The sequence below is a fragment of the Triticum dicoccoides genome, chromosome 3B (genome assembly GCF_002162155.2).
Source record: "Triticum dicoccoides isolate Atlit2015 ecotype Zavitan chromosome 3B, WEW_v2.0, whole genome shotgun sequence".
Lineage (NCBI taxonomy): Eukaryota > Viridiplantae > Streptophyta > Magnoliopsida > Poales > Poaceae > Triticum > Triticum dicoccoides.
This window is the reverse complement of record NC_041385.1, coordinates 849,036,728-849,044,292: the sequence shown is the minus strand read 5'-3', so window position 1 is coordinate 849,044,292 and position 7,565 is coordinate 849,036,728. Positions and strand designations below refer to the sequence as shown.

Sequence of the window (7,565 nt, the reverse complement as noted above, 5' to 3'; positions counted from 1 at the left end):
CTGGGCCCGGGCGGGCCGGCGGCGGGGTGAGCCTGCGGCGCGACCTCCAGGAGGCCGGGGCGTGGCGGCGAGCGGCGGCGGGCTGGCGACGCGGATACCGAATTGCTGCAGCGTGGACGGCGGGGCTTTGCGGGCCCGTTGGGTCCGGCCGGGCCAGGGGTGGCCTGGTGTGCCCTGCTGCCGCGTCCGGCCGGCGACCGCGACGGTGTCGGGGCGCACGTTGGCGGGGGAGGTGGGCCCCTCCTGCTCGGTAGCGGTGCCGCTGCTTCCGTCGTTTGGCGTTTCTCTTCGGGTCTCTTGGCCTCGTGGTGGCGTTCGCAGTGAGGCGGCACGGGTGGTGGCGCAACCGTGATGGCGCAAGGTGGTCGACGGCGAGCTGGTTGGTTGGCTTCGATCCGGTTGGGCGGTGGGGTTTGGAGTGGGGAGAAATCCTTGCCGGATCTTCCGGCTCCGGTGCGGTGACGCCTGCGGGTGCCACCATTCCTCCCTGGAGGGTGCCGGTGGTCTTCATTCCCTCCTACCCTCCGTGTGCCGGGGGAAACCCTAGGATACGTCCGGGCAGCAGCGTCGTCGGCGTCGTTTCCTTCTTGGAGGTGCTGCTTGGTACTCGGAGGATCGGAGCCTAGGATCGTGGTGGGTAGATTTCGGAGGGCGCAGCGGTTGTAGATCATTCGCGTCTGTCGAGCTGCCGGTGTTGGCATTGTTTCTTTTTCTTTTTCTTTGGCTTATTGTGCTGCTCGCCCCAGCGTCTGCTCTGTATCGGTGTTGGTGCTTTGGAATACAAAGCGGGGGGAAACCCTTTTTCGGTAATCAAGTCACTCAGTTCTTCCAGATTTGTATATGATAAGTCAATGTGGATATGGTTGTTAGCTACTGACCGGGTGCGTGGGTGTGTGTTGGGTCTGGCTATTTAAGCCATTGTAAGCTGCTTTGTTTCAGTGAGTCGAGTGCAACATGAGAGCCAGGGAGAGAGATGTAGTCTCTGGGAGCTTATGTGCGCTCACCATATGGCGGTCTCCGTGTATGTTTTCCGATTTGAGCTGAAAGAAAAAAAAAATGCTGTGTGCGCGGTGAGGTGTTCGTCGCCGAGGCGTATGTCGCCGCAAATACTCTTGTCTCAAGTTCGTCTCTTCCGTCCGGTGTTCGTGTCACCGGAGGTCCCGGCGTGTGTCACCGGAGGGTTTGTCCCAACACAAAAAAACTCACAGCTGGACCGCTATTTGGAGCCAAAGCCTCACACCCGCCCCTCTGCCCTCAATGCTTGAGCGACCGGACATCACCACTGCAGCACGCCCTGCTGAATGCGCTACAAGCTCACCACGAAGTGCCGTTGCCTCGTTGCCCAATGCCCTGCCACACCCCTCCCTGGTTTACCAGATCCAAAAAGATCCAGATCCAGGGGTAGGAGTGTTAGCATCTTAATCTTGTACTTAATTTTATTTCCATTTCTTTATAAGGCGGAGCATCGGTCAACTGTGTTGGCCATGCTTCTCCCTCTGTAGCCTAGTTATCTTTCTCCTTTATTGAATAGCAGGTGAGGGAGAGGCATGCTGAGACGTGTGAAATATTTTTTTTGCATGGTAATACGTGTCTCATTTATAAGATGAAATCAAGTTACAAGGCACGTACACACCGACCTTACAGACCTGAAAAGATAGGATAAACCTATGCAAAAAACCAGCGCCCATCTCCCTCCTTCGACACCACCGAAGTGACCACCAAAGGGACGGAAGACAGATCACCTCTAAACCCGAGCTCGATGCGGCTTCATCGCTGATCAACAGCTTTACGGACCTTCAAAGTCGTTTGCCAGAAGCAAAACCATTGCCGTTGAACGAATCAGACCGGGGCAACATGTCCCCGGACACGCCATCAAGCTCCAGAACTGACATCCCCGCACGACCACAGCGTCGGAGGAAGAAACCAGAACTGTCAGCCTCCAACCACAAAACCAGCACAGGATACACCATCTTCCAGCTGTGACATGCGCAAACAGTAGTCTGCGCGTACTCCTGGACGACCTCTCGGGCTCCACTCCGACGTTGGAGAAAACGTCATCGCAACGACGAAGCCCCAGAACACAAGTCCACCACGGGGAAGATGCCGCCGCCACACCATCCCTGCTTGGACACACTTCCGTCCAGACCCCTCACCGACCACAGTGTAGAACACCGCATCAGAGAAGAAACTGAAATACTTTTATTCATCGCCAGATCTGAAGAACGACGAGAAGACCAAGCTGCCGATCTACAGGACCGAACAACATACGTTGCCATCAACTCCGAGACGCCGCCGTGAAGGTCGCCGCCGGTGTGGGAGTGGAGTTGAGGCAGATTTATTTGCCCGGGCATCGCTCCCACCACCATAACAGCGCCCTAAGGAGACACTAGACAAACCCTAACTACAGGCCGGCGTCGAAGCGCCGTGGTCCCCACCTCCTCGCGTGGCCGGAGTGGCCAAACGGAAGAGGCAGGGACCGGCGGCGGCCGGTGGAGTTGGCCTCAGATGCGATCGCCTCCACGATCGCTTTCTCGTGGAGCGAAGGCTGGGCTACGTTAGATATCTCTTTTTTGGAGACGTGTGAAATAGGAGGCGACAGATGTGGCAGACTCCATGTGTATACCTCCAAAGCTTGCTGCTGGAGGAGTTGCTACTATGAGAAAAATAGCAAAGTAAGGCAACCCAATTGAAAGGGGGTTGGAAATAGCTGGTGCTTGTGTGCTCTGTTCTTAGCCGTCCAGTGCCTGCAACCTGCTTGTTGTATTGTTTCTTCCGCTGTGTCCACCAAAATCAAGTCTGCTGATGTGTCCACCGGCAAAGAGAGGATGAGGGAGACTCGGTGTCCATCATGGAGAACACAATGCGACAGCAGGTGGGGAGAGGTGTAGAATGGAACCCTAAACCTAGTGGAGCGAGTCTGACCTGAGTCGCCCACATTAAACTGGGAGCAACGCAGGGGCCGAATTGTTCTAATCCAATAGTTCACACTTTATTGGGTATTTTGTTGTTATGGTGCCCTCCTTGAATTCCTCCACAATTATTCTGTGCACATGCATAAAAAAACTCTGCTGGATGAGTCATTAAGGTGTTAAGATTGAGGAACCATATTATTTTCTAATAGGAGCACCGTAAAAGAGCTGCTCATGTAGTAACCATATTCAGGTGTTATGATTATGACAAATATGCACCATTAACTAAGAGGCCCAATCATATCAAGTTAATGCCTACTTCTGTAGCTATGTGGGTAATTGATGTCCAATGAAATCAGTAGCAAGAATACAATTAGCACTGAGGCGAGGTGTAGCTGTAGAAGTAGAAGCAGGTAGGAATGAGCGAGAAGTTGGGTTATTATACTATGGACATGTTGTTAGGTGGGAGGAAAATCTTTCTAGGAACAGAAATGAAGATATACTGAATAAAAAAATGGATGATGGAGAAACTTATTATCCAACAAAAAGTAGCATTGTCTCACTTTAACATCGTTGTAGTACATATTCCCATAAAAAAGTAAGTTAGACAATTGTGCATATTTGCTTCCTTTCTTATTGTACTAAATGACTTGATTGATATGGATTTCAGGTATTTAAGGAGGCCGTAAGTTTGGATGAGCGATATCCAGAGTTGGTTGAACCAACAAAACTGATATTGAAGAAGTGCAGAGGGCTGCCCCTTGCACTAGTCACCATAGGTGGCTTTTTGGCAAACCAACCAAAAACTGCTTTTGAATGGAGAAAAATGAATGAGCATATCAGTGCTGAGTTGGAGATGAATCCAGAACTTGAGACCATAAAAGCAATCCTTATGAAAAGCTATGATGGTTTACCCTATTACCTCAAGGCTTGTTTCTTGTATCTGGCCATCTTTCCTGAAGACCAGCAGGTTGCACGGAGACGCTTAGTGCGTCGTTGGATTGCGGAGAGTTACTCAAGTGAGGTACGTGGCAAGTCTGTGGAGGAAGTATTGGACTCTTACTTCATGGAACTTATAAGCAGGAGCATGATCCTGCCATCTCCACAGTCAGTTCATAGTAGGAAAGGAATTGACTCCTGCCACGTCCATGATCTCATTCGTGAAATTGCCATCTCAAAGTCTATGGAGGAAAACCTTGTTTTCACATTGGAGGAAGGGTGCAACTTAAATAACCAAGGCACAGTGCGTCATCTTGCTGTAAGCATCAACTGGAAGGGATATCAGCGTGAGTTTGAGAATATAGTAGACCTGTCCCGTGTACGATCATTGACGGTGTTCGGAAATTGGAGATCGTTTTACATTTCTGATAAGATGAGGTTACTACGAGTGCTGGATTTGGAAGGCGAGTGGGATCTTGTTGATCATCACCTTCAGCACATTGGGAAGCTTGTACATCTTAGATATCTTTCTGTAAGGGGACATGTTGGTATACATCACCTGCCAAATTCGTTGGGGAACCTGAGACAACTCCAGACACTAGATATTTCTGGCACGAGCATAGTGAAGCTACCAAGGGCCATCATCAAACTTGTGAAGATGCAACGCATTCTTGCTGGTGGCAGACAATGGACTTCAGATGGTGTTGAAATGCCAAGAGGGATTTGGAAACTGAAGGCCCTGCACACACTACGTGTTGTGGACGCATCAGTGAGGAAGACTGTTCTACAAGATATAAAAATGCTCACCCGATTGCGCAAGTTAGGAGTGACAGGCATAAACAAGAGAAACCGTCAAGAGTTGTGTTCAGCAATTGCTCTTCTCAGCAGCCTGGAGTCATTGTCACTGTGCCCAGAAGGAGAGACAGGTTTATCGGGCTGCTTGGATGGGCTGTCCTCACCTCCAGAAAACCTGCAGAGCCTCAAGTTGAGAGGCAACCTGGTTGAGCTGCCGGCGTGGATCCAGGGCCTCAAAAATCTCGTGAAGCTGAAGCTAGAGGAGTCGTGGATATCGGAGCATGATGCGGCCATACAAGTCCTTGGGAATCTACCAAACCTGGCTACCCTACGTCTTTTGCGTGACTCGTTCGTTGGTGAAGAGGTCCGTTTCAGTTTCCGTCTGGAGGCATTCCCGAGCCTGAAGGTGCTGCAGCTGGAATGGATAGGAAACCTCAAGTCGGTGGGGTTTGAAGAAGGAACAGCCCCTAAGCTTGAGTTGCTGCAGTATTTTGGACGGCATGGTAGGTCCAGTATTGGTTTGTTCTGTGGGTTAGCATATCTCCCAAACCTCAAGCAATTTATTCTGCATGGGTATGATGCCGAGTTGGCGGAGGACCTGCAAGGCCAACTGGCAGAGAACCAAAACAGGCCCGTTCTGAAGAGTTGGGACGGAAAGTAGCTAGCTATATTCAACTCCCCTTTCATCTATCTTTATTTTCATGTAGTACGATTGAGTTGATGTAAGCTGCACGGTGGTACGCTAGCAAATGGCTTTCGTTTTGTTCATCCGTCACGACTCATTGATTTCTATGCCTGTTTGTGTGAGCGCAGTTCAGCCAACAGTAAATTTTTCGTGTACGTGATGTTTTAGGAAACGGGGCAGGTGCTGCCAAACTGTCTCCCGTCGTTAACAACAGGATTCGATCGATTGCAGTACTGGTGTTTGGGAGATGCATGGGAGCAACTAGGGAGAGAGAGAATTGGAGATGATCATGTCTGTGTCTGTCCACCCTAATTTCAGGTTGGCACGGTCAGCATTTTTAACATTGAGATAATGGTTCCTCAGCTTGACAAGTTGTACGTACGATCATTGGCAGGCAGGGTGCGAGAAGATGACAGCGGCATCGTCAGGAGGTGTGGAAGACTTGACTGAGACTGCCGATGAAGATGAAGGATACCGAGCCCGCCAAAATCCATAAGCTGGAACACGTACGTCAGTCCATCTCTTAAACCACTGACTAATCTGAAACTGCTCAACCGATCTAATAGGTACCGAACGGAGGGAGTACTACTACACTAGAGATTTAATAAAGTATATTCAGATAATGCTAACATCACACACCAAAGAATCAAACATATATAACGGCAACAGCATGACTAGTAGTACAACTCGCTACCCATAACCGAAAGTAAATATTCCTTTTATGTAAATTCTCAGTTCCTTCAATGCATGATGCTTTTACAGTGTCAACTTTGATCCTACAGTCTCATTTACAAATTTATGTGACGACACCACTTGTGATCACTGACCAGGGCCTAGACTACTGAAGCCCGAGACATGGAAATATGCCATCCGCAGAGATTAGTGAGCTACCGTCATGTAATACCATCACCACAGGAAGCTACGTATGAAGCAGCAGCAGTCAGGCAAGAGATTTGATTATATGCCATGCATAGGCAATCACTGTATTTTGAGCTGTCTTCTGCTAGTGTTGATTGTGCACGGCTCCTCCTTTGCACAACTGTTTCCGCGCATACAGCCTGGCTAGAGCAGGGATCATGTTTGAATAGAGTATGTATTGTCGTGCTTTCATTGACCAACAACATTCATATGCCAGGGATTCTGTGACACTTGATTTAGGTATGCCACTGCATTTTCCTGTTCCAAATGGTGGACCAAGTTTATGGCATGAATGTGTGTGATCTCTGCCTCTGATTTGGAACACACTAGTAGCCTGTAGTTCAGATAGACGATGACCTTCATACATCTCCTTGAGTATGGTTTCAGTCAGAGCAAGCAGTTACGGAACCTGCTGAAACTCTCATGGTTGTGTGCCATACATGTATTCTAAGACAGTATATACTATATGCAGCTGCATCTTGGACTTGCTGGTCCAGGATGTTTTTACCTCCAGCTAGCCTTGCGATGGTGTGTAAGGCAAATTTTGTAATTAATTTCTGAAGGAAATAAAATATACATGTGTGAACAATGTTCATCCGTCGTGACCCTTTGAGCACAGTTCAGTCAGGAGTAACTTTTCATGTGTTATTTTAGGAAACAGAGCAAGTGCTGCCAGACTGGAGTGTGCACTCTGCTTTCAGGTCACAGCATTTGCACTATTATTTACTGTTTACTCAGCTACAGGAGTTTATGTGGTAGGCTGTGAGAGACACAGATGGTGGTGAGGAAGAGATGTTCCGTTCATTGACCAATCTGAAACTGCAGAACCATCAAGATAGGGCGGCCGCGGCTGATTCGATCATTGTTCGTGACCAGTCATGGACATCCACGGCAACAGTTGGATCTCCAACATCAAGCCTCCTTTATCTTTTCGTCCTCCAAGATCACATTGGTCTGCCTGCCATGCACATGCGTCAGTTTCCTTCTCTGTTAGTGTGTCGCATACCATTTCAGCAAAAAAAATCCAATCATCCTTTCAGCATATGCCACTACTTGAGCTGGATGGATTGCTCTAGCTACATAGCTTTCTTCTTCTTGTGTTGATTGTGTGTGGCTCCTTGGTGGAACTGTTTTAAACACATACGACCATAGAAAGTTATGTGTGAGTACACAACCTGCAACTCGTCATGGTTGTGTGCTACACATGTATTCTTCAGTTCTCGATGCCTATGCATGTTCTGCATCCTGAACCTGGTGGTGACAAATGTTGTAATTATTTTATTTCTCAGAATATATATGTTGCCGTCCAGATCTGCATG

The 7,565-nt window shown here is 48.8% G+C and overlaps 1 pseudogene; it reads left to right on the top strand.

The window, feature by feature from the left end:
• LOC119278906 overlaps positions 1–6,348 on the top strand; it is a 10,582-nt pseudogene extending 4,234 nt beyond the window's left edge.
• Positions 6,349–7,565: the final 1,217 nt, after the last annotated feature.